General features: G+C 38.2%; 1 long non-coding RNA gene across 1 annotated transcript in view; it reads right to left on the reverse strand.

Moving 5' to 3' along the window:
• Positions 1-241: 241 nt before the first annotated feature.
• The window catches only part of LOC114352755 (uncharacterized), a 30,856-nt gene continuing 3,549 nt past the window's right edge, over positions 242-27,548 (reverse strand). Inside the window, exons 2-3 of the long non-coding RNA XR_003655883.1 lie at positions 1,692-1,905; positions 242-304 (exon numbers count right to left, since the gene is read on the reverse strand). This is a non-coding gene — a long non-coding RNA (uncharacterized LOC114352755). The remainder of the gene's footprint in view (positions 305-1,691; positions 1,906-27,548) is intronic.

Below are 27,548 nucleotides of genomic sequence, written 5' to 3' on the forward strand. Positions count from 1 at the left end.
TTGATAGATCACTATGTCAGTCACCTTTGAGTTATAAAAATGTGCCTATATTATCTAGATATGAAAATCTAAAAAGTCTAAAAACACTCGATATTTTGACCAAAAACATAATATTGAAATTTGACAGTTGATGGACTGATTTGGATTAGGATTGAATATAGAAAACCAGCAATAATAAGATAATTTTATTATTTAATTCAATTTCATTTTATTAAATAAACAAATCTTGAACGAGGACAGGACAAATTCTGGAGCGGGACAGGAATTTTGGGGAGTTCCGGGAATCGTGTCAGGAAATTGGGAACTGTGAAGAAAATAAATTATATTTTAAGTTTTCATGGAGTTTTAAGATGTATTTTGAAGCGAGATAAGACGATTTTAGTCGCTTTGTAACGCAAGTCGTTCGTAGTCAGAATATTAGGTAACTTATCACAAAGAACAAATATCCCCAATTCCACCCACAAGGTGGACCGACGACCTCATAAAGGTAGCAGGAAGGCGCTGGATGCAGGCCGCTACCAACCGGGCCATGTGGAAATCATTGGGGGAGGCCTATGTTCAGCAGTGGACGTCATGTGGCTGAAATTATGATTTGGGCCTCCCTCAACGATTTACATATTGACCGGTTAGTAGCGGCCTGCATCCAGCGCCTTCCTGCTACCTTTATGAGGTCGTCTGATCAACCCACCTTGTGGGTGGACGTCATATGTCCATTAGTCATCAATAATATACCTACTTACATATCGTTTCATCCACGAAGATGCGCCCCACCAATTTTTGGTCTCGGTCGCGCGGGGTGCGGAGTTTGATCCGAGCAATCCGAGCGTCATTATTGTAGTGCGCGTGTGCACTCATGGATGATTTAGCGTGTACAGATAACACTGACATTAGCGGAAGAATGGTGGGGCGCGTCTTCAAAAATCAAAATCAAAAATCAAAAATCAAAAAAATATTTATTCAGTTTAGACCACAAGTGGCACTTATGAACGTCAATAGAAAATAATAAAAAAAGAAAAAGGTAGCCCTTATGGGGCACTTTACATGTCTCCTTATCTTTTGGGCCCTACCAGCGCTTCGAGACAAACATATGGCAAGTGCTGAGAAGAAACGCCGGAACAAACTCAGTCACCACTTATTGCCAGGAATTATCTAAAGGTAAGAATAGTCAAATTTAAGTACATCAAATATGTGCAGACTGAACTGACCACGCATCCTTGTCATCAATATAGTCTCGAACCTTGTAGTACCCTTTGGACATAAGGGTATTTTTTATATGTATCTTAAATTTGTTTATTGGCAATTCGACAAGGTTGTGTGGTATTTTGTTAAATATGGTAATACATTTCCCCAAGAATGAATTACCTATCTTATGCAACCTAAATGATGGAACAGCAAGTTTATTCTTATGTCTCGTGTTAAATGAGTGGACGTCACTTTTCTTAGTAAATAAATGTATATGTTTACGGACATACATAATGTTATCAAATATGTATTGCGAAGCCACAGTCAATATATTGATTTCTTTAAAAACTTCTCTAAGCGAGTCACGTGGTTTAAGACCGTATATTGCCCGAACAGCTCTTTTCTGTAAAATGAAAATTGATTCTATGTCTGCTGCTGAGCCCCACAGTAAAAGACCATAAGACAATGAAACGATCTATTTATTTTAAAAGAATAATAAATTAACTCACCATAAGAAGAATACACAGCCAACACCAGCAGCAGAAGCCCTCGCACCACCAGGTCACTGACCCCCACCCGCACGACACTCAAAATGGCCGACATGGTAACAAAATGGCGGACTAAACTATGTCACTGAACTAGAGCACATCACATAATACTAATTTTAATTTAACTGAGGTTCTAAAATTTGAATATCTTGAAGTCATTCGCGTGATGCTGGATCTGGAACAAGGAATAAAATAATTTTTAATTATCAAGTTATATTATGAACTAAATATTTAAATTTAAACGTGTTGTTCTTGCAACTCACGAAGGCGAGTGAGCTTTACTTATTTGTGTACGTGTACATGCACATAACGATAGTGTAATGTCTATCAAAACTTTTGGAAAACGAACAGTAGCGAGCCACCACACGTGTAAAGCTCACTCGCCTTCGTGAATTGCAACAACTATAATTAAATGAACTGGATAAAGCTATCCTACTACGTTATAAACTAGCTTGAAATTCAGTTTGTCACGAGTAATTTGGTCAATTAATTTTAATTTAATTGATAGTAGAAATATTTCGTTTGCCACCGATTACCTTAGATTAATAAAACCTAGATAGATAGTCAGTGCACGAAAGGTGAGGCAGATTTTAGTAAGCCAGAATGGCTTACTCGTAAACGTCACATGAACTGTCAAAGTGAAAAATTGGTAAACACGTCCGACGACTTTTAATTAATTAAGACGGTTTGTGCTGTGAAAGGGTGTCTAAATACATCAGAAAAACTAAAGAAAGTGACCAGTATTACATTTCATAAGTAAGTACTACGATTCGACGCGTATTTTGCTTGAATTTGGCTTTCAAAAATTAAATACGGGAATGATACCAGTAACAAGAAAATTTATTTCCCAATTGTTCGCCGTACAAATACACTTCCTTTTTTATGAAATCGAGACTTTTCAGTCGATTTATCTTATTGTAATTAGGTAGGTACTTTGAATTCAATAAATAAGTAAGTACATGATGCGTTTTGTTTTTGTTAGTTATAAAATAATTAAAAACGTATTAAAAATTTCCCTACTTTCGGGAAAATCGCCTTCACTGTCTACACTCCCCAACAAAATTGACACTAATGACATAAGATTTTTGCCTCACTCTTGACGAAGCGTTTGTATGAAGACTATCCATCTAGGTTTTATTAATCTAAGAAAAATTAAATACGGGAATGATACCAGTAACAAGAAAATTTATTTCCCAATTGTTCGCCGTACAAATACACTTCCTTTTTTATGAAATCGAGACTTTTCAGTCGATTTATCTTATTGTAATTAGGTAGGTACTTTGAATTCAATAAATAAGTAAGTACATGATGCGTTTTGTTTTTGTTAGTTATAAAATAATTAAAAACGTATTAAAAATTTCCCTACTTTCGGGAAAATCGCCTTCACTGTCTACACTCCCCAACAAAATTGACACTAATGACATAAGATTTTTGCCTCACTCTTGACGAAGCGTTTGTATGAAGACTATCCATCTAGGTTTTATTAATCTAAGCCGATTACATAAAAAAATTGTAGTTTCATCAAATACCGTAAGGTTGTTTTGTGACAGACGTAACAAACATCCATCTTTACAAATTAGAATGTTATGTTACCATCATGCTTAAGCCTAAACCAATTTAGATGTATTTGGTACAGGTCTCTGTACCTTTCCCTAGGTCTCTAGGGACATTAAACACATTTTTATAGGGTTTTTTTAACAGGCGCGAAAATTTTTATAGACCTTAATCCACACGGGTGAAGCCGCGGGCAAAACCTAGTTAAACATAATGCACATCGTCTACTAAAAGGTCATCTTCCAACCCTCAGTGAATCACCATTATTAATACGTTAATAAGAATAATAACTTATCCAATACAAAAGTCGTATTTGCCGCTGCAATTTGAACTTTATTGCTATAGAGTTAGGGGCTAAGGGTTGTATTGGGGATGACACGCATTATCTCCTAATAAATATTATGCTCATATCAGGTTACATGCCGTCGCCGTGTAAAAGGTCTGCTAATGACATATAGGCCAGGGGCCAGGAGACTTGTATCAGCAACTAGCTGACCCGGCGAACTTCGTACCGCCTATGTACATCAGAAACATAGTGATTCTATGGTGATTTTTTTCAAATCGAGCAAAGGACTTAAGTAATTTAACGCATTACAACAAATTAATAGTTTTTTAAAAAAAAATTGCCTGCCGCTGTCTATCCCGAAAACTATAATCCGGGCCTTTTCAAGGCGAGAGTGTATAGGCACTTACAGGGCAGATATGTACCATCCTAGACAGCATCCCATTTAACATCAGGTGCGATTGTGGTCGAATAACTACTGCCTTGTTATGCATAAAAAAAAAGTCTAAGTAGCATTTCATCATTTCAGCCACAAACAAGACGTACTTGTTTGTGGCTTAAATGATGATGATGAAGAGACAAAATCTTATAATGATTATTAAATCTTGAATCAGTATAATATTTTCGGACAACAGAACATCAAACTAAACACAGTGGTACAACTAATAACATTTATTACAACTAATTTATGAAGCATGTATATTTTAAACCGATATCCCAACAAAAATGTTTGTCTGATGTGCTGTCGTATGTACTTGAAGTCTTTACATCAACAGCACCCTGTCCCCTAGACTATATCACGCGAGTGCTAATGCAAAAGACAGAATGCACTTGTTTCACGTATTTTCGTTTCGTCCCGTTAATTAATTATGTTCTCCAGAACAAATACGGTGGGTATTTTTCTAAGCTGACCTCCGTCTAAAAGGACGTTGTCACAGTAGGTATAATTCAGTACGTAGGGTTGCCAAGCGTCCGAATTTGTCCGACGACCGGACGACAGGTCTATGGTTCCTTCTTAAAAACCGGGATAAAAACGATCCTGTGTAAATATGTAGGGATCGTTTGAGACTTGATGAGGTTTTCCCAGATTTCATTGTTGTTGAAAAATTTACAAAATATCACTATACAAAATTTAATCTAAATCGGTTCAGTTGTTAAGCTGACAAACGAGAAAACATATTTTTTAGAATCCTATAACTCAAGTTCTAAAAGAATTACTTATAAAATTATGTTCAAGATAAGGGCTTCTTAAATAAGACTGAACAAGTTTATGTAAGTCGGGACAGAATAGATCATATCAGAATAACATTTTTTACCTCTAAGCTAGTTCAGACAAATGTATAATAAAATTCCCCCAACCAATAAACATCACATAGAGATTCATAGAAACTTTATTACAAAACCTGATAAAAAGTCTATTTAAAGGGACTCGAAAAGAAAAAAAAAACCCTCTATCTATTCACCCTACATCCCGATTGTAATTCACGTTCTTTTTCGATTTAAAAACATTACACCATTAATGATAAAAATAATACAGTACTTTGTCTTTTTATATCCTAGTAGAGAAATAACCTATCCCACAGATATAAAATCAAGTGAAAAAGAAAATGCTTCCATAAAAGATGGCCGTCATGACAATAGCAAAAGGCGGGAAAAAATGCACAAATACACACTACAGATGTTTTACAGCAGAAACTAAATCTGAACTGATTTTTTAATTTAATTTAATTTAATTTACTACGTTGTCTCTCTTTTTCTCTTTAAAAAAGTTTATTTAAAAGAAAGATATACTGTCATGGTGACAAAAAGTCATCCGTGCGCGCATTGCTTTACCATAGACTAAAACTGGGACTCTTGCACTAGCTATTATATGTTTACCATTATACAGAAGGAAGACATAAAAAGCGTTTAGTTATGCAAAAACCTTAAAAAGAAAGGTGTTTTACTCTTAAAGCCCTAGTGACATTTAGCGCTAACTTTCTGATATTATCAATATACGAAAGTCAATAAGGTTAATGACTTGTCGAAATTGACATTTAAGATCCGAATTAAATTAATATACGGCGGAATACGCAATGTCTGACCTGGTTTTGAATTTGAATTTATTTTAATAGACAATAATAATAATTTTAAGTTGTGCGTTAAATAGTTTGTGACACCCAAAGTAGCCAAAAAGTTCGCAACACGTCTTTGTTACAATTAGGGCTATCGTTTTTATACTTAACAGTTGGCACCCCTGGCGATTGACAGGACCTTACTCTACAGTGGCGCCATCTTGATGAGTGCAAATGCGATAGTCCTCCTACCACTTTAGCGCTCACCAGTTGGTGCCACTGTCTTCGCTACTAGCAAGTGACAGGACCTTACTCTACAGTGGCGCTAACTGGTGAGCGCTAAAACGATAGCCCTCATTGGAATAAGGTAGTTTTGTCAACTTTTTGGCCACTTTGGGTGTCACGAACTATTTGACGCTGACTGTACCTCTAACCAGACAGTTAAACGAGTTTTATTGATGCAAATTTGCGATTTTAACAATCTTCTATGAAAAACATTTCGATCTAGCCCTTCATGAAATATTATAACATGAATTTTATTTCAAAACTTGGGTATTTTGTCAGTTGTTTATTGTTTTTTTACTGTTGTTGTTTTTAGGATATTTTTATCAGTAAAAGATGTACAGATGAACAGATTTAGCATTTTTTTGTAAGTCCACCCACATAATCCTTATTTAAACCTTCAGAGTGTTATTTTTCAAGAAACAGAAAAATAGTATAAAGTATTTTTATAATTTACTAGCTTTCCGCCCGCGGCTTCGCCCGCGTTGAATTTTGTCTGTCACAGAAAAACTTTATCGCGCGCGTCCCTGTTTCAAAAACCGGGATAAAAACTATCCTATGTTCTTTCCCGGGACTCAAACTATCTCTATGCCAAATTTCATCAAAATCGGTTGCGAGGTTTAAGCGGGAAAGCGTAACAGACAGACAGACAGACAGACAGACAGACAGACGGACAGAGTTACTTTCGCATTTATAATATTAGTTGGGATAATTATGTTTTGTTAAAACCTAAACCTATCAGACAGACTAAAAACTATTAGAGATTTATTTCCTACCTTTTTCATTATCTGTCAATTATTTAAGTGATGCAATAATATCGATAATCTCACTACACTTTATCGATACTTTCCTCGACTCGGTACAACACTCGTCGTAACTGAACGCGGTGGCGGCACAAAAAGAATTAAGTGAGACGATGTAAAGGGGTCCGGAGGGCGCTGCTCTCGAGCGCACTTCAAATTATACAGGTGAAACGGTAGGGATGTGCAGGCGATATCGATAATGCGGATTAAAAACACGCTTTATTTTATCTACAGTCAACTTTCGTGAGTTTATGAATTTTCAGACAATATTTACAATATTTCCGAGCATAATACTTTTCTTAAACAAAACACTGTCAATTTGAAAAATACAATGGGCTCGTTCCCACGATAAGCCAGTTTTGCGGGATTTAGTCATGCAAAATCCCGACTGTCGAGTGAACACAACTTTCAAACACAGTGGTTTTTTTTAATTCGAACTGATCGGTTTGTTGCGGGACACTGCAAACGGGATGTTCGTGTGAACAGTTAATGTGGTGGACAGCCGCTCAAGCTGGCAAATATAACGAAAACCTTGGTTATAATATAGGTTTATTTTGCTTAAATGTCCAGACGGCTATCATAAACATAAACTTCAAATTAAAAAACAAAAGGTATCAAAAATAATTAATAGACGATATAATAAAAAAAAGGTTAGTCCACCTATGGTTCCCAACAGTTAATATCAAAATATTTAAACACGTATACTATGTACTACTAAACGGGATCCTGCAAAAAACTGGTCTCCATGGGAACAAGCCTAACTGTAGCTATGTAGACCTCTAAACTCCAATTTAAAGATCGCATTCTAACAGCTGGATTACAAATACCATTGTTTGTAAAACTATTAAAAACCTTTACACGCCCGCGCCTCTCGCCAAAGGGTTAAACGTAAATAACAGACCACATCAGACTATACATGTTTGTTGCAAAATAGAGTTTAATACAACTGCATAAGAACACAGTTTGAAGCTTGATGTGCCTTTATCGGTGCAAACGTGCAAATTAAAAGCCATCCAAACCGAAACCAGGAGGACTACTCTGAACGCTATTCACGTAGTTTCGAGTATATCTGTCACTGTCGCTCATGCTGGCATCTTGCTTGGCGTGAGAGGGATGGCAACATTCGAAACTGGATTACGTTTTTGGGAGTAGCCACGCAGACGAGGGGTGATCCGTGAGGGTCATCCGAAATAATTAAATCGGTGTGTGGAAATGCAAAATCGTGTGCAGTACTAATTAATGTGTATTCACAGCCATAAAACGTGAGGGGAGTACGGTATTTGTATGACACTGACCTCAACACGTACAAAAAATCTTACTATCCTACTAATATTATAAATGCGAAAGTTTGTATGGATGTCTGGATGTGAACATGTAATTGTAATAAGAATTTATTTATGACACGTTTTTTTCAAACGAAATCTTAATTATGCACTCTTTATTATTTTTTCCTAAAAATATTTTTATCGATATCTACACAATCTAAATCGTCGCAGCGCAACGCCACTCGACGGCTCGGTCGAGACGTTTTTCTGCTTGCGTCGTTTAAAAAAAAGAAAAAGGTCACGAGGTCGCCGCATTTTGGTAAACGTCTTTAGTGGGAGTTACGCAAACTTTCGCGCGCTTTTGTGACAGGAGGTGTCAAACATGTTTAAAAAAATTATAAACTCGACTAACTGACCGGAAAGATGTTCGACAGGGTTTTAGATGAAAAAAATAACCCCATAGAAAAGGCAAAAGGGCCAAATATTTTCCTGCAAAGTTTTCAATAAGGTTGACAGTGACATAATAGTGAATTGACATACTTTTTATGATTTTCCCATAAATTATATTTGTATGGCAAAGAAAAGCATGGGTTCTTCACTAACTCGACACAAGAGACTGGTTGAAACTCAAAATTAGTTGGCGAAAACATTAAAAGTAATTTAATTCATGTAAAAATCTTAACTAGGCTGACCGACGATCTGGTCGAAGGAAAAAAAATACCTAAGTGTGCGATGACGAATCATAATAAGTTTTCCACTGACCAACGTTTATTTTAAAAACAAAACGCGACATTGTCAACCGGTTTTTGTTTTAAGAACAACTAAACTGTCAAAACATCAACAAAAACTCGTTTCGCTAAGGCTGGCTGGTTTGTTTGCTAAACGCATTGCTTAGAAAAAAAGTTTAACCCAAAGAATAATATTTGGCCAAAAAACATTGGGGCAGGTGCACAATCTCTGAGTTTAGAGAGCACGGAATTAAACTCTCACGCATCAACTTAAAACTCGTTTTCGTGTGTACAGAAAAAGTTCGGTGGGCTAGAACCTTTTTTTTTTAACTTTTTTGGGTCCTTTTTGTAGAGGCGGCTTCTGAAGATACGTTTGAGAAAAAAAGCTTACTATGAGTACCATGACTGATTGATTTGTCTATTCCATTGTTAAACGAGTATTGGGTCATTCCATCGTTTCGGGTGTTACGTTCGTACACACATATTCAACAATTTCATGTATTTTGAAATAGTATTTTAATAATGTTAGTGCCTTAATCTGTCCGTTTTTATTTGTTTTATCTAAATAATAAAGTTTGTACAGCTTAGAATGTAGGATAACGAAAATATGAGTCGAAAAGTGTGCGTTTCGGGCGTTACGAGATTTGGCCTCTATGTTCTGACTGTTGCTGCATTTACTCGAAATTTAGCGAATTTTCTTAAGGAATCATACCTAAAACTTACAGGACTTCTAAAGTATGACATTTACAAACCATGTAACATACAATCACTGTTAAATAAAACGTTTTACTATTTTTTTATAATTTTTTTCTTTGTTTCGGGTGTTACAATGGTTCTGTTTCGGGTGTTACGAGTACGAAAATTCAACTCGTTTTATCGATAAAATCGGTGTTTTATTAGTCTCTAGGTACTACAAAATAAGGAGTACAACAAATAAATACAAGTAGAGCGAATTCTGGTTTGAAATTACGAAGCAGCTTTTTTTAAAAAATATACAAAGTTCAAGTTTAATTTTTCCTCAGAATATAGCTTTTTCTATTGTTTTTGGCTTGAAATAGCATTACTTTAATTTCTAATTACGATATTTATTGGAAATGTCAAACATCGACACTTTTTAGCAATACCTTAATTTTAGTGTTAAGTCGACATTTCAAAAAAGTCTTAAATTGAGAAATATGACTCCTTTTCCGATGCCAGCGCTAGTGGGAGGTCAAAGGACCCTCACAGTAATACTTTTTCACTTCTCCAAGCAATATACACACATTATCGACATATAAATAAAAATGTAATACCCGAAACGTTTCGGGTGTTACAGTTTTTAATCAAGAAAGAAACATACTAAATTAGTATCATGCTCAGATATTAGTTACTATTTGAAATCATTACTACCATGACCTTACTTTTACCAAATATTGTTACCCTAATCCATGTGTAAGGTACAATAATAAAACAAATACCTGTTTTTCTGTTTCGGGTGTTACATCGCCGAAGTAACAAGAAAACACACTTAAAACTTGATGATTATCCATTTTTTTGGGACTATGACGCTATCTACCAATACTATGATAAATACCCTCGAATCATATAGTGGCAAAACGTTTCACAGATTGATAGTTTTTTTAAAATCGTATTACCAATAATTAGAGAGAAAATGATCATTCAGACAGTTGACTTAAGTATAAACTTTGAAGACTAATAACTTAAAAATTACTTGTTTCTTTCAGATTTTTTTTGTTGCACATTATAATTTGAACTGTTTACTTTCAAAATTCATCAGATTTAATGCGAAAAGAACATATTTAGTTTTTCACCCTCGGTAACATTTGTCATGGAATGACCCTATTCAATAATGCAATGCAATTTTCTCTTAGTAAATTCATAGTTCTGTAGGACCTCTGTAGGTAGACTAGCTACTTCAAGACAGACAGTAGCTGGTTGAAATAGCGGAAGATCGTGCTTTTTGTCGAAATAATAAATGAAGGTGAATAGGGGATGAAAGTTGGTAATAATTTCTCATGTTGACAATATGAAAACTTCGAAGGCATTCAATTCAAGGCCATGAATTATTCTCGAACTGACGTTTAACTTTGGCGTGAATCAAACCCAGAAATGCATCTGGAATTACATATAGATAATTACATATCACTATGATACATATCGCTTGTATTTATATCAATATTATTTTTATTTTGTCTAAATAACCCGACTGCGCCAGAAGGAGGGATATTTAGATAATGCATTTTAGGGCCAAAATCGATTGACAAATCACCGTAACGTTCCACAAATAATATTTACTAATCTCATGAACCGTTCACGCTATTTTAAACCGTCATGTCTATTTAAGACGAAAGGGTCTAAACGACCATCTTCCGAGAAATTGTTTATACGACGATACATCAAAGGAACTGAAATACTTTAAAAGAACCGCTTTGGCAGTTTAAAACTAACCAAAAAGGGTTTTAAACGCATTATGAATAAAACATAATTATCAGCGACTTGGCTCACTTTTAGCTTGGTCCACCGGCCAAGTTGCTGATTTAATTTTAAAATAAATTTTTTCTTCCGGCAACTGGGCCCAATAAGATTCTAGAGAAGATTTTTGTGGATTTGGTGTTTAGTTTATTTAAAACATAAAAGAGCCCTCTGCCGGAAGAAAAAATGTTTAAAAATTCAAACCGGTGACTTGGCCCGTGGACCAAGCTTAAAGTGGGGGCCAAGTCGCTGAAATACTAGGTATCTGAGATCGAAGACGCGCCCCACCAATTTTTGGAATTGAAGCGCGGGGTGCGGGGAGTTTGATCCGGGTCCGTGGCCGAGTCCCCCAGTTTTCGACGCACCCGTGGTCGACGCCCCCGGTCAGTTAAATTCGATTTGAAGCAATTTTTAATCAAATGTACAGTCAGGCACAAAAATGTTTATAAACGAATAAATATTTATTAGGCCAGTAGAATTAAACACAAAAATGAATCTAATGAAATGAAAATAATTCCTACAAAAGTGTTTTGTTTCTTACTACTGCTGGTTTTGGGTTAAAATTAGAGATGAAACGGATAGTTGTTTGGCCGGATACCGGATACCGGATATCCGGCCAGCTGCTAGGCCGGATAGCCGGATATCCGGCGGCCGGATAGTTGGCCCATTGTCTCGTTGCATGTCGTGACGAGTATAGCGCCGCACAGGTGCTTTGAACGCGATCACTGGGTCTATTAGTACACTAGACTAGTCACACTTTTCGAAAATCGAATCCGTCCGAATAGAATATCAGATTTTGCCACTTGTCTAGGGGGCAGATCAATTCAATTTCGGTTGCAATCGTGAGTGTGTGATTGAATAGCGAAAATTTAATTAGTTGCATCATGTCATCAGACCTTCAGTGAAAAAAATCGCCTATTTTATTTAGCAATATTTCGACATCAACAGATATTTACTATTTATGTATTCGTCATTTGAGTGAATAGCCCAGAAAAAGAAATTAGGTTTGAAAGGCCTTTATGGCTTTTTTGTAACTTTTTGGACTTTAAATAAAAGCCGTCATTATTGTAAGCCATTTTATTGATTTTTCCTCAAAGATTAATGTATTTCATTTTATTAATAGGAAATTGTCGTAGTTATTTAATATCCGGTATCCGGCCGAATAGTAAATTTAGGCCGGATATCCGGCCTACCGGATAGTTACCGGATATCCGTTTCATCTCTAGTTAAAATTTTGCTCCCAGATTGCATAAATAGCGTCAAACATGCATAGTAGAGATGAAACGGATAGTTGTTTGGCCGGATACCGGATACCGGATATCCGGCCAGCTGCTAGGCCGGATAGCCGGATATCCGGCGGCCGGATAGTTGGCCCATTGTTTCGTTGCATGTCGTGACGAGTTTAGCGCCGCACAGGTGCTTCGAACGCGACCAGTGGGTCTATTAGTAGACTAGACTAGTCAAACTTTTTGAAAATCGAATCCGTCCGAATAGAATGTCAGATTTTGCCACTTGTCTAGGGGGCAGATCAATTCGGGCGATTTCGGTTGCCATCGTGAGTGTGTGATTGAATAGCGAAAATTAAATTAGTTTACTTGCTGCATAATTTGACTGAACTGCATCATGTCATCAGACCATCATCAGTGAAAAAAAGATCGCCTATTTTATTTAGTGATAGTATAGCCCGACCAGGAACATAAAAACCCTCGCCATGTTGCGGAAAACTAATGGTACTAATTTCTTTTAATGGCAACAGTAACTGAAAACTTCATTGATATGTCACCTTGCATGTCAGTCTATTGCTGTCAAAGTGTAAACAAACTTTATTTTAAATGTGCGCAATTGATTTTGTGAATTAAATTGCTAAAATCTTTTTATAGTCGTGAAAGAAAAGTGGTTCGCAATGTGTTAAAGTATTTGTCGAAGAGAAATACTAAGGGTTCGGACAATATTTTCATTGAATAAAGTTTCCGACAAAGGTTGTCAAATTGACTGACATGTTTATCGTATAGTACAGTCCACTATGAAAATTTTTCAACTACCTATTTTAAATTTTTTTGGCACTTTCTAAGTGTTGAATTTTATGGAATTGGGAAAGAAGTACCGAGTTTGAAGCGTTAATATTCAAGTTCTGAATTTGATTATTGATGAATAATAAAATAAATCCTACTAGCTCGATTGATGGTTTCATTTAATTTATTTAAATCAGGTTACCTATAATAATATATTTTCGTTAATTTATGAAAATATCAAATTAGCCCGTAATCTTGAATCCTGATACATAGAGTTGGCCTATTAATTTAACACAGGTACGACTGTACTCAGTGTTGCACTATCAAATGCAATTGACGCGCCTCTATGCCAGGGTTTTTATGTTCCTGGTCAGGCTATACAAGACTCGAGGCGTCGAGTCCTATTTTTGAAGCCTCGAGGCGGAATGGCAAGACTCAGTGAGCTCGGTAGGCTCGGTGCCCCGAGCTTAGCCGAGCTGCGAGCTCTCTGAGCCATGCCTCGAGGCTTTAAAAGAGCTCGAGCCTTCTAAAGAGCTCGAACCTTCAAAAGAGCTCAAATCTTCGAAAAAAATAAAAAAATATCACCTACGTTGATTTTTGTTATAAGATTCTTAAAATTTACTTAGTTATATTTTATTTTTTTGGGAAAAGTTATAATTCTAATCGTATGTAGTCATTATTTGATTTGTGTCCTTTTGTGAAAAACGTTTTTCAAATAATATGTATTTTATTGTAGGTATCAGAATTTCTGCAGTTTTATTAAATAGAACGATCTTAACACAAGTTAACTGGGCTTTCAAAAAAGCTCGAGCTCTGCGAAAGGCTCCAAGCTTCCTAAAAACGAGGCGAGCCCCGGCGAGGACTCGGAAGCCTCGAGCCTTGTACATCACTAATTTTATTTGGCAATATTTCGACATTAACAGATAATTAATATTTATGTATTTGTCACTAGAGTGAATAGCTCAGAAAAAGAAATTAGTTTTTGAAAGGCCTTAATATTAATATGGCATTTTTGTAAATTTTTGGACTTTAAATAAAAGCCGCCATTATTATAAGCCATTTTATTGATATTTACCTCAAAGATTAATGTATTTTATTTTATTAATAGGAAATTGTCGTAGTTTTTTAATATCCGGTATCCGGCCGGATAGTGAGCTACTATCCGGTATCCGGCCGGATAGTAAATTTAGGCCGGATATCCGGCCTACCGGATAGTTACCGGATATCCGTTTCATCTCTAATGCATAGTTTAGTATAATAATTAGCTTGTGAAACTTTTTTCGTTGACTGTACTTAGTGCAAAAGCCAAAAAAATATGATTTAAAAAGACAATGCCGGAAATTGGCGTCTTTTTTTTTTCGCGCGGCCATCGACCAAACTTTGTTTTTTGATTACAAAATAGTGTAATAAACCAAACTTACTATGACATGTATACCTCTAAACTCAGTCTAAACTGAGTTACGAGCATTAGAAGTTTGATGATTTTCATACTAGATTTGCTTTTTGCTCGCAAAGTTTTGTAAGAAATTGCAACAAAATAGTGAGATTGTATGTGTAAACAAACAATACCATCCATTAAAGGCTCCAGACATCAGTATGGAGCAGAATCAGCGCAATAAAAAAATAGCGCAATATTTTGTTGCAATTTCTTACAAAACTTGCGCACAAAAAGCAAATCTTGTATGAAAATCATCAAACTTCTAATGCTCATAACTCAGTTCAGACTGAGTTTAGAGGTATACATGCCATAGTAAGTTTGGTTTATTACACTATTTTGTAATCAAAAAACAAGGTTTGGTCGATGGCCGCGCGAAAAAAAAAAGACGCCACTTTCCATACAAAATCCGGCATTGCCATTCAGTGTTGCCAACTTAGCTACTTTATAGCTAGATTTAGCAACTTTTTGATGTCAGGCAGCTACAATTTTTTTTTACTTGTAGCTAAATTTTTTAGCTACTTTTTCTAGCAACTATTGATTATGATAAATTTTTACAAAGTATTTGTAACTCGCTATAGCATGTCTTTCACTTCCGCATTCAAATGCTGAGGTAGAAAGATTGTTCTCCCAAATGAATTAATAAAAAATAAACAGAGGAATAGAATGAGTTTAATAACTCTGAATTCTTTTTTATGCATAAAAGATTCGCTCAGGAAAAGCGGCCAGTGCTGTCACAATTACATTTTTCCTAAAGCCGTACCTAGTGGACAAAATGGGATATTAGATAATTATAATATTCGGTAGATAATCAAAATATTGTCTTCTTTTATTTGTTAATTAAGTAGTCACAGTATTAAAGTTAAGTTGATTAAAGTTTATAGCTGATTTATTAACTGCAGTGTTTATTTCTTTAGTATTTTATTTACTTCTGAATTCAGCTACTTCTAGCTACTTTTTAGGGAGAAAAAAATACTCAATCTAGCTACTTTCTGTTAAATTCCTAGCTACGAGCCTATGGTAGCTGTTGGCAACACTGTTGCCATTTATTTAAATAGGGGGCGTCCACCACGGGTGCGTCAAATACTGGAGGACTCGGCCACGGACCCTTTGATCCGAGCAATCAGAGCGTCATTATTGTAGTGTGCGTGTGTCATGGATGATTTAGCGTGTACCGATAACACTGAAACATTAGCGGAAGAATGTGGGGCGCGTCTTCGTGGATGAAGCTATCTACATCATATGTTTTCTCATAGAATTCATAATATCTTTACATTACAGGCAAGAATAAAAATCTCAGCATCCAATGCTAGATAAGGCAAACGGTGTGAGGCTAAGCATGCATTTATTATCCCGCCATATTGGCCATAAAAGAGTTATAAAAATCTCGTAACCCCTCTCGTTCCAATAAACGCGCCATTTTGGAACCGGCTAGGGCTGGCGCGAACCGGATTCGCCCGGTTTTCCGGTTCGCATTGGATGGAGAAGGCTATTTTTGAGCCGGGACGGAAAAAGAGGTGTTTTGTTTTAAATCTGACATGTCTGTGTGTGTGGCATCATAATTACAATAAGGGATGAAGGCTTTGCTGGCGTGAATTTTGGTGATTGTAGTCTCTCAGAAAAAAGACGCTATCGCGCCCTTTATTAAATCCTTTTTTTTAAACCTGGAACCGGGCATTTTTATTCCTCAATTCTTTCTCACAAACTTCACATTTATGAAATCAGTAGTAGTATTGCACAAATTCACGATTGTGGCAACCCTAGAAAATAGTCGCTATGCGTATGCAAAAATATTTTTTAAAGTTGCCAATATCGAAACAAGATACAGATGATGATTGCAAATTGATGCGATTGGCATTATTCTCATAGTTTCAAACCTTTTTTTTATCCACAACGAGGAAGCTCTTGGCCTGTATCTCACCTGATGGTAAGTGATGATCAGGCCGAAGGTGGAAGCGAGCTTCACCCGGAATCCTCAACCACGGAGGAACTGGCTATCTTACCTCAAACTGCCGGAACACAACAATGCTGTTAACATTGTTGTTATGGCGACAGACTTAGGTAAGATGGTGGTAGCTAGCCAGGCGGACTTAGAACAAGCCCTACCACCAACCAAACCGAACAGAAAAATCTGCTCCCACTGGGAATCGAACCCGGGACCTCTGCGTCTGAGGCAGGTGGTTACCACTAGACCACAGAGGCGGTTAAACAAATCTGCTGTTTCGCCTTTGTATAACTATCATTCGTGGGCAGGGCACATAGTGCGCAGAACTGACGGCCGATGGGGCAGCAAGGTTCTGGAATGGAGGCCGCGTACCGGAAGGCGCAGCGTGAGACGTCCACCTACAAGGTGGACCGACGACATCGTGAAGGTAGCAGGGAAGCGCTGGATGCAGGCCGCTACCAATCGATCAATGTGGAAAGCATTAGGGGAGGCCTATGTTCAGCAGTGGACGTCCTATGGCTGACATGATGATGATGATGATGATGATAACTATCATTATCATCATCAACACAACAACACACAACAATTTAGTAGTGCACGGACGGAACCCTAGTGTAGTCAGAATTACGCTTTACTGGATTTGAGGATGTATTTTGGCTACAATGTCAAGTGGCCTTTTGAGTCTTTTCAACGTATCATGCTGACGAAAATGTGCATAAAACATGTTTTTGAGTTTTACACGCTGCTAAGGTGTTTAGTTACCTTTGTGAGGACACTACGCTTAGAGTGAAATAACTTGATGATAACTATCATTATCATCATCATTTCAGCCACAGGACGTCCACTGCTGAACATAGGCCTCCCCCAATAATAATAATGGTAGCGGCCTGCATCCAGCGCCTTCCTGCTACCTTTACGAGGTCGTCAATCCACCTTGCGGGTGGACGTCATACGCTGCGCTTTCCAGTACGGATTAGCAAGCTGAAGTGGCAATGGGCAGGACACATAGTACTCAGAACTGACGGCTGATGGGGCAGCAAGGTATCATCGTAAGATAGATAGGAGATCTTAACTTATAAGGGCTATGTTTGAGTCTTCCAGTGACTTGGCCCACTTTTAGCTTGGTCCACGGCCCAAGTCGCAGGTTTGAATTTTTAAATAGATTGTCTTCCAGTGACTGGGCCCACCTATAAGATTCTAGAGTGCATTTTTGTTGATTTGTTGTTTAATTTATTAATAAAACATTGAAGGTGGGCCCAATCACTGGAAGAAAAACTATTTAAAAATTCAAACCAGTGACTTGGCCTGTGGACTCTGCGCAAAATCGATGCGTCATCCGACTCGATAAGAAGTCTGAAACCTAAATCGAGAACTCGATTATTTGCTTACTGAGGACAAAGGCTTGTCACCTGATATCAAAGATGTCTTCAGCCAGTAATCTGATACTCAAAAACAAGAGGCAATCAAGAATGTTGAGTGACCGAATTGAGCGATTATAAGATTTTGAGGACCTACTAAACTTGCTGATAAAGTCCCCGATATTTTATCAGGACTTTATCCTGACTTGGTGGCAATGGGACCACCTTAAAGTGTGATCGAACAAAAAAATAATTTTCAAAATCGGTCCACAATTGACGGAGTACAGACATACATAGAAAAAAGAAATACATACAGCCGAACATTTAACCTCCTCCTTTTTTAAGTCGGTTAATAAAGTAGTTTCGAGTTGACAAAATAGTGACGTCACTTGCTTGCATTGCCATACAAAATCTACAGGAGTCTCGTTTAGACAGTTTTAAAAAGTACGTAAATTGATTGGTGGTGTCAATACGTCTATTGAAATTATCGCCATTGAAGTACAAAATACAAATGTGTTGAAACAATAGTAAAATCTCACAATACACAGTGTTTTGTGTAGTCACTGTTAGTTAACTACATTTAAGCTAAATATTTCACTCTAAGCGTAGTGTCCTCACAAAGGTAACTAAATACCTAAGCAGCGTGTAAAACTCAAAAACATGTTTTATGCACATTTTCGTCCACATGATACGTTGAGGAGACACTGCGGTATTTCGTTTTCCCTGCGTGATCGAATCAGAAATGAGGAGATCCGTAGGAGAACCAGAGTGACTGACATAGCCCGCAGGATCGCTAAAATCAAGTGGCAGTGGGCGGGGCACATAGCTCGAAGAGCTGATGGCCGCTGGGGCAGGAAAGTTCTTGAGTGGCGACCACGAGCTGGAAGACGTAGCGTGGGCAGGCCTCCCACTAGGTGGACCGACGATCTGGTGAAGGTTGCGGGAGGTAACTGGATGCAAGCGGCGCAGGACCGGTCTTTGTGGAAATCCTTGGGGGAGGCCTTTGTCCAGCTGTGGACGTATTTTGGCTGAAACGAACGAACGAACGAACGATACGTTGAGAAGACTCAAAAGTCCACTTGACATTGTAGCCAAAATACATCCTAAAATCCAGTAAAGCGTAATTCTGACTACACTAGGGTTCCGTCCGTGCACTACTATAATTGTTGTGTATTGTTGTGTTCCGGCAGTTAGAGGTAAGATAGCCAGTCCCCCTGTGGTTGAGGATTCCGGGCGAAGCTCGCTTCCACCTTCGGTCTGATCATCACTTACCATCAGGTGAGATACAGGCCAAGAGCTTCCTCGTTGTAGATAAAAAAAATATTAACGCTAATTTTGCAAACTTAAGGCCCGAGGGCCTAGTGTGAGTTTACATCAAACTAAAAAATATGACATAATGTATGACGGATTGTACAGCGCCCCTAGCGGAAACGTTCACGAACTAAAATTTTCATACATTTTTTTAACGCGCTCACTAGTGAGGGCGTTTGATGTACAGTTAAACTCACACTCAGCCCACCGGTCTCTACCAAATTGGTTAATGTGTTCGATTTATTTCATCATCATCATCATTTCGATTGATTCGATCATGTTTTCTAATCATCATCATCGCCACAGGACATAGGCCTCTCCCACACCTCCCAAAACATTAGGTGAATCAATAGTTTACTTTGAAAATTTTCAGTCTAAGCCCCTAATCATGTACATCCTGCTTAATATTAAGCCTTATCCCCATGTAGCAAAGTTCAACTTATTCAGTTCCTGACTGTACAATCAGCGTCAATTAGTTTGTGACACCCAAAGTGGCCAAAATGTTGACAACACAATAGACTAAGAGCTAGTGAACGCCAGACCTACGTCATTTTATAAAAACTGAAAGTTTGTCAGCGTATGCTCCCAATTTAGGATATAATGTTGAGGAATTATGAAGTTTGGGTCATGGTGGCTTTGGGAGCTACCCTAAAAAAACTGTCTGGCAAGGAGTTGGAACTGTCAAAACTGTCTGGCTGTTGGGGAAAATACTTCTAATTATTGTCCAAATATTATACATAAAAATCAGATTTAATGGTATAACGATACCTATAAGGAAAAGATATATAAAAGAAAAAGAAAATTAGATATCCTCTAAAATCCTCTTGATAGAAAATATCCTTGAAAAAGAAAATCAGGAGACAGAGCGGAAAAAAAAAACTTCATAATTCACCAACATTATATCCTATATTGGGAGCATACGCTGACAAACTTTCAGCTTTTATAAAATGACGTAGGTCTGGCGTTCACTAGCTCTTAGTCTACAACCTTATTCCAATAAGAAAGACGTGTTGCGACCTTTTTGGCTACTTTGGGTGTCACGAACTATTTGAAGCTGACTGTACCGGTTGAGTCTATGCCTAACGTAAACCGGTTATGTGTCATAAACATTTTATATGTCAGACGATGCACGCACCCCCCCACCCCCCACTTTATGGCCTGATACATATTGCGATTATGAATTTGTTATTGCAATTTTTTAGGGTTCCTTACAAGTTTTGGTACAACGGAACCCATGCGGTACAAAGTTCGCCGGGTCAACTAGTCACGGATTTAAACATAGGATAGTTTTTATCCCGGTTTTTTAAAGGCGTTTTTGATTTAATTAAATGTCTTATTAAATAACAAATAATAAACATTTTATTATGATAAACTAGCTTTTGCCCGCGGCTTCACCCGCGTGAAATTTAGTGTCACAGATACGCATAAATTATAACCTAGTATGTTAATCTGGTTGGAGACTCTACACTCGAAGTTGTCGACAATTATGTATACCTGGGACAAACAGTCCAGTTAGGTAGGTCCAACTTCGAGAAAGAGGTCAATCGTCGAATCCAACTCGGATGGGCAGCGTTCGGGAAGCTTCGCCATATACTCATGTCCGAAATACCGCAGTGTCTCAAGACGAAAGTCTTCGAGCAGTGTGTGTTGCCAGTGTTGACATATGGATCCGAAACGTGGTCGCTTACTATGGGCCTCATAAGAAGGCTCAAGGTCACCCAAAGGGCGATGGAGCGGGCTATGCTCGGAGTTTCCCTGCGTGATCGAATCAGAAATGAGGAGATCCGTAGGAGAACCAAAGTAACCGACATAGCTCGCAGAATTGCTAAAATCAAGTGGCAGTGGGCGGGGCACATAGCTCGTAGAGACGATGGCCGTTGGGGCAGGAAAGTTCTCGAGTGGCGACCACGGGCTGGAAAACGTAGCGTGGGCAGGCCTCCTACTAGGTGGACCGACGATCTGGTAAAGGTCGCGGGAAGAGCCTGGATGCGGGCAGCGCAGGACCGTTCATTGTGGAAAACCTTGGGGGAGGCCTTTGTCCAGCAGTGGACGTCATTTGGCTGAAACNGTGGACGTCATTTTGGCTGAAACGAACGAACGAACGATGTTAATCTGGGTTACAAACAATAATACTCTAAAGTTTCAACAAAATCCGTTCAGTAGTTTTTACGTGAAAGAGTAACAAACATCCACACAACCTTTCGCCTTTATAATATTAGTAGTTATTATGGATAACCTCTCAATTCCGAAAAAAATCGCCTTTAAATATTTTTAACAACATTTTGACACTAATGACTTAAAAATTGACAGTAATGACAAAAGATTTTTGCCTCACTTTTGACGAAGCGTTTGTATGAAGACTATCCTCTAGGCTTTATTAATCTAACGCTTTAGTATTCACAAACGGTGCTTGCTTAAGTGAAGCAGCAAATCGAACGCACAGCGTAAAATAGAGCTCTGTGATTGGTTCGTGTGTCAACCTGTGGTGTGGTGTGTGTGTCCACGCGCACTGTGAGACCTCATAGTAATGTTTGTGAATACGGGCGTAAGTCTTTAGGGTTCTTTACAACGGTGAAATCCCGTTTTGCAGGATCTCGTTTAATATAATAGTTTGCAGTGAATTTCCCTCAAAAAACAGATCAGTTCGAACCGCCTCTGTGGTCTAGTGGTAAGACCACCTGCTTCAGTCGCAGAGGTCCCGGGTTCGATTCCCAGTGGGGGCAGATTTTTCTGTTCGGTTTGGTTGGTGGTAGGGCTTGTTTTAGCTACCACCATCTTACCTAAATATGTCGCCATAACAACAATGTTAACAGCATTGTTGTGTTCCGGCAGTTAGAGGCAAGATAGCCAGTTCCTCCGTGGTTGAGGATTCCGGGTGAAGCTCGCTTCCACCTTCGGCCTGACCGCTTCCTCGTTGTGGATAAAAAAAAAAGATTTTCAAACAGACTTCTGTGTTTACACGACAGTCCAGTTCCTACATTACTGGATCCCGCAAGACTGGATCCTGAGAAAGTGCCTACACGGGCGTAGCCGCGGGCAAAGCTAGTTAGAATGGAAAACAGAAATGCCCTAAGGGAACTTCAACCTTTGTAGAAGAAACCGAACTCGACACAAGGGAAACAGTTAACATTTAACATGTTTCGGTAGTATTCTTCGGAACCCTTTGAAGTCAAGGGTCAAAGGTACTGTCACTGGTTCAAATGTAACGTTTTTGCTAGCAGTCACGGGTTTGATGTATGTAGGGCACTGTAGGGGTCTTTAGTTGTGTATAGATAACGATATCACCGAATGCTTATCCTACTTAGGGCCGATTTTTCAATCGTCAGATACCTAACTTTTGACTGAAGAATAAACTTGTCATTTTGACATATTTTCCATACTGAAACTGTCAATGTGCAAAACTTATTCTTCAGTTAAAAGTTATCCAACAATTGAAAAATCAGCCCTTAATATTATAAATGCGAAAGTTTGGATGTCTGGCTGGATATCATGATGTCTGGATATTTGTTACTCTTTCACGCAAAAAGTTCGTTCGTTCAGTAGGAACGGATTTTGTTAAAACTTTACAGTATTATTGTTTATAACCCAGATTAACATAATATAAGTAGGCTATAATTTATGACGATATGTGAGCAACGTTCAATAAATAAATAAAACGCGGGTAAAAAGCGCCATCTATCGTCATTGGTTAAAATCTACAGCGCTGGACAAAAAAAAATTAACTTTCGTAAATTATTCATGCGGGGGAAGCCGTGAAACGCCATCTATCAACATCATTAGTAATTAAACGAGGTCCACGCGTACGAAGTCGCGGGCGGCGGCCGCTAGTTTATTCTAATCGCTTGTTCCCAACGAGGCACACCCAAATGTGTAACACTGTTACTCGATGGGAAAGTGATCGGCGACTTTGTTCAAAATAAAATCTACGAGTATAAATGGCAATGCCAGATTTTGTATGGAAGGTGGCGTCTTTTTTTTTCGCGCGGCCATCGACCAAACTTTGTTTTTTGATTACAAAATAGTGTAATAAACCAAACTTACTATGACATGTATACCTCTAAACTCAGTCTGAACTGAGTTACGAGCATTAGAAGTTTGATGATTTACATACTAGATTTGCTTTTTGCGCGCAAGTTTTGTAAGAAATTGCAACAAAATATTGCGATATTTTCTTATTGCGCTGATTCTATTCCACACTGATGTCTGGAGCCTTTAATGGATGGTATTGTTTGTTTACACATACAATGTTACTATTTTGTTGCAATTTCTTACAAAACTTGCGCGCAAAAAGCAAATCTAGTATGTAAATCATCAAACTTCTAATGCTCGTAACTCAGTTCAAACTGAGTTTAGAGGTATACACATGTCATAGTAAGTTTGGTTTATTACACTATTTTGTATCCAAAAAACATAGTTTGGTCGATGGCCGCGCGAAAAAAAAGACGCCAATTTCCGGCATTGTCTTTTGTTTGGTTGAACGCGCTAATCTCAGGAGCTACTGGTACGATTTGAAAAAGTATTTTTGTGTTGGATAGCCCATTTGTCGAGGAAGGCTTTAGGTTATACAACATCACACTACAGCCAATAGGGGCGGAGCAGTAAAGAAAAATGTTGCAAAAACGGGAAATATTATTAAAACTATTTTCACGCGTACGAAGTCGCGGGCATAGCTAGTTATTGTATCTTCTGAGGTAGAAAAAGGAAGAAAGAGAATTTATTTGAGGATACGGAACGCTAAAAAGTTTTTCTAACTACCCTTTACATCAATTACGCTGTACCAGTTGTACCCACTTCACAATACTTGAACTAATCTGTATTTAGTTTTTAGTCTAGCTTTATCCAGTTTTTTTACTTACAGTTTTCACGTAGTTCAGATCTATCTGTCACTGTCGCTCATGCTAGGATCTCCTTGTGTGAAAGAGATGGAAACATTAAAAACGTAACGTTGTTGGGAGTAGCTCCAGCATTTTCTACACTACCTTCAGGATAATTGCTGTAATTATCCTGTGGAAATCAGTTTAATGGGATAGTCAGTACTGGAGAATACGTCCTTGCCTCTTTAACCACCTCTGTGGTCTAGTGATAAGACCACCTGCTTCAGACGCAGAGGTCCCGGGTTCGATTCCCAGTGGGGGCAGATTTTTCTATTCGGTTTGGTTGGTGGTAGGGCTTGTTCTAAGTCCGCCTGGCTAGCTACCACCACACGTACACACAGCGTTGAATTGACCTCTGATTGGTTCGTGTCTTACCCTGTGCGTTCACGCGCACTGTGAGACCTCATAGTAATGTTTGTGAACTGGCGGTCTCTTTTGCAACAGTCTTGCGAATTCTGCGTATTCCATACTTAGCTCAGCGTAAAATTTCTAAGAACGCTCAACTAACAAAAGGCAGTATTTTAGTTCTGAACCCAAAATACAATACAGTCGCACCGCTCGTCAAGATATCACAAAATTTCCATTGCATTTTGAGCTTTAAACCTGTACGATTAAGGTTCAAAATCAATCATTTTATTTAGTAGTAATTCATGAATGCTCGAGAATGCATGCGTGCAAATTCTCTTTGGCATACATTATTTATGCTTAAATGGGGACAAGGGATTGACGAATATGCATTTTTATAAAGAGTCAAAATAAAATTGTGCATTTTTAAAGAAACAATAATCAACCGAACGGTGAAGATGTAGGACTGGCCGACTCATGATCCAAGGAACGCGGGTTCGATCCCTGCCCGGGTTGCTAAGGCCCCGAATGCGATAAATATTTTAACTGCAACGCGACTGAACGACGAACGATAATCAGTTTTTGACAAATCCGTATCGCGGTATCGTTTTGACACTAAGGCTGGATTGCACCATCTTACTTTAGCTTTGACAAACGTCAAAAATCTGTCAAACTCCATACAAAAATACTAGTTACCGGTATAGTTACGGTCAAAGTTAGGTGATGCAACTCAGCCTTAGTTTTGTCAGCTAGTTCAAACGAAGCTGAAATGTAAACGGAGCGCAACTGTGCCTTTACGTAAAAGCTGATAGCTACTTTATATCAAACGCAAGTCAAACGCTTCATGAACATTTGCTGTTTCAAAAATATTTTTAATGGAAAGTACATAAAGTTGTTTCGTCTTTGTAGCGCGTGAACTTTACCGTGATACCGAATTACACATCAGCTGGAATGAAAACGGAGCGCGAGTCGCGCGCGGCTGGAGATGAAATGCGAAAGAATTGGAGGTATTAAAAATTAGCGCAATCGGGACCTTGCACTAGTCCAAAAACACAAAAGCCGGACTCTGTGCTTAATTTGGCCATATAAGTGTGCGTTGCAATACGGAGTTTCATAAGAATACTGACCGCCTCGAGTTGGTACGGTTACGATCCGTTTCCGAGTTGATAAGTGTGCTTCGTCCTTAACAATGACTGGACTTTCGATATTGGGAGCAGACAAAAAATAACGTTTACCCAACCCTATTTACACGCAACTCAAACTTGACAGTCACTGTGCAGGATTACCAAGTTTTTGCAAGTCTTCCAGCGACTTGGCCCACATTAAGCTTGGTCCACGGGCCAAGGCACTGATTACTATTTCTTCCAGCAACTGCGAGATTTTAGACAACACTCTAAGATTTTAGAGTAGATTTTTGTTGATTTGGCGGAAAAAATAAATATGAAAATTCAATCAGGCAACTTGGCCCGTGGACCAACCTAAAAGGAGTCTTCAAGTCACTGGTTTCAATGAGGGTTTTCGCGAATGAAAGATCCGCTAGATGGCGGGACGTGGATGTGGGGTCCGACTGCTGCGTGATTGGTGGATTTTGACATATCTGTCAATGTCATGTCAAAAATAACCAATCATGCAGCATTTGGACCTCGCGTCTACGTATTGCCATCTGGCGGATTTTTCATTCGCGAAAACCCTCATTTTTAAATATATTTTTTTCTGGCAACTGAGCCTCAAACTTTCACATTTATAATTTAAGTAGGATTAACCAATACTTTTTGTTTGTCCAGTACAGTCAGCGACAAATAGTTCGTGACACCCAAAGTGGCCAAAGAGTTGTCAACACAACCTTATTCCAATGTAACAAAGACGTGTTGCGAACTTCTGGCTACTTTGGGTGTCACAAACTATTTGTTGCTGACTGTACCACTAAGTTTTTAGTATGATTGCCCACTTTAGTTCCTACGTAATATTAACATCCTAATTTCTTTTTAATTATCTTTATTAGTCTCTAGTAAAGAATGTAATTAATTTCTTCAGCGACAATTTCTTCTAATTTCACACTGCGTTCAGCCGCGCGTTGCCTTCTTTGTAAAAACAATGAATTAAAAAGCTTGATTTTTAATTATGACATTCTTTTGTTTGTTAATTAAGCTAAATTGGTTCAGATTGGATTAGTTCTTACTTTTACTGGCAAAACACGCATTTTTTCATAATCCCTACTAATATTATAAATGCGAAAGTAACTGTCGTCTGTCTGTCACGCTTTTACGCCTAAACCACAGAACCGATTTTTATGAAATTTGGCATAGAGATAGTTTGAGTCCCGGAGAAGGACAGGATAGTATTTATCGAGGTTATTAAAACAGGGACGCGCGTGAAGACGCGGGCAAGCAAGCTAGTGTAACAATATTTCTTTGGATATTTAAGGTGAGTATAGACTTGTAACAGAACACGAGCCATTATAAGAAATGTCTAGTGTATCATCCACCGTGTCACGAACCAGACGTACATTCGCAAAAACGCGAACGTTACATAGAAATGAATATCTAGTCTACTATACTCACCTTATGCTTCACCTAAAATCTTATTGGCGCGAACTCGAAACTTTTGAAATTGAAATTTCGAATTTAGAACGCGTTCGGATACGCCGGGGATGCAACGTAATCAGATCCGGCCGCTAATGCATTCCTAGTACTACGGATTTGGGGTAACGAAACGCAGTCCACTAATGGAACTGGCAGGTGGGATTTTGGAACTTTTTCCTTTTCGTGTTTTGAAATTTTAAAACATAATGGCTCGTTCTTCGCGGTGGCGGGAATTCTTTTTTTCTGGATTATCAATGGAATCTAACGCGGATTTTTTCACTTTTTTATGACCAAGGCTAGACTGCGAGCGATGTTGCATTAAAAACTTTTTTGGGTGCAGGAACTGCATTGTAGAATTTAGGTAGATATAGGTACATATTTTTGTAGAAAAATCGCTCGATAATAAAATTTATTTTTACGTTTATGTGCCACAGTTTACGTTTATGTGCTGTCGTTTTAAGGCAAACTTATGTTAAGAATGAGCTGGATGCAGGCCGCTATTGTGCCGCTACCAA

The sequence above is a fragment of the Ostrinia furnacalis genome, unplaced genomic scaffold (genome assembly GCF_004193835.3).
Source record: "Ostrinia furnacalis isolate ACB-3 unplaced genomic scaffold, ASM419383v2 OfSCF1435, whole genome shotgun sequence".
In the NCBI taxonomy this organism is placed as follows: domain Eukaryota; kingdom Metazoa; phylum Arthropoda; class Insecta; order Lepidoptera; family Crambidae; genus Ostrinia; species Ostrinia furnacalis.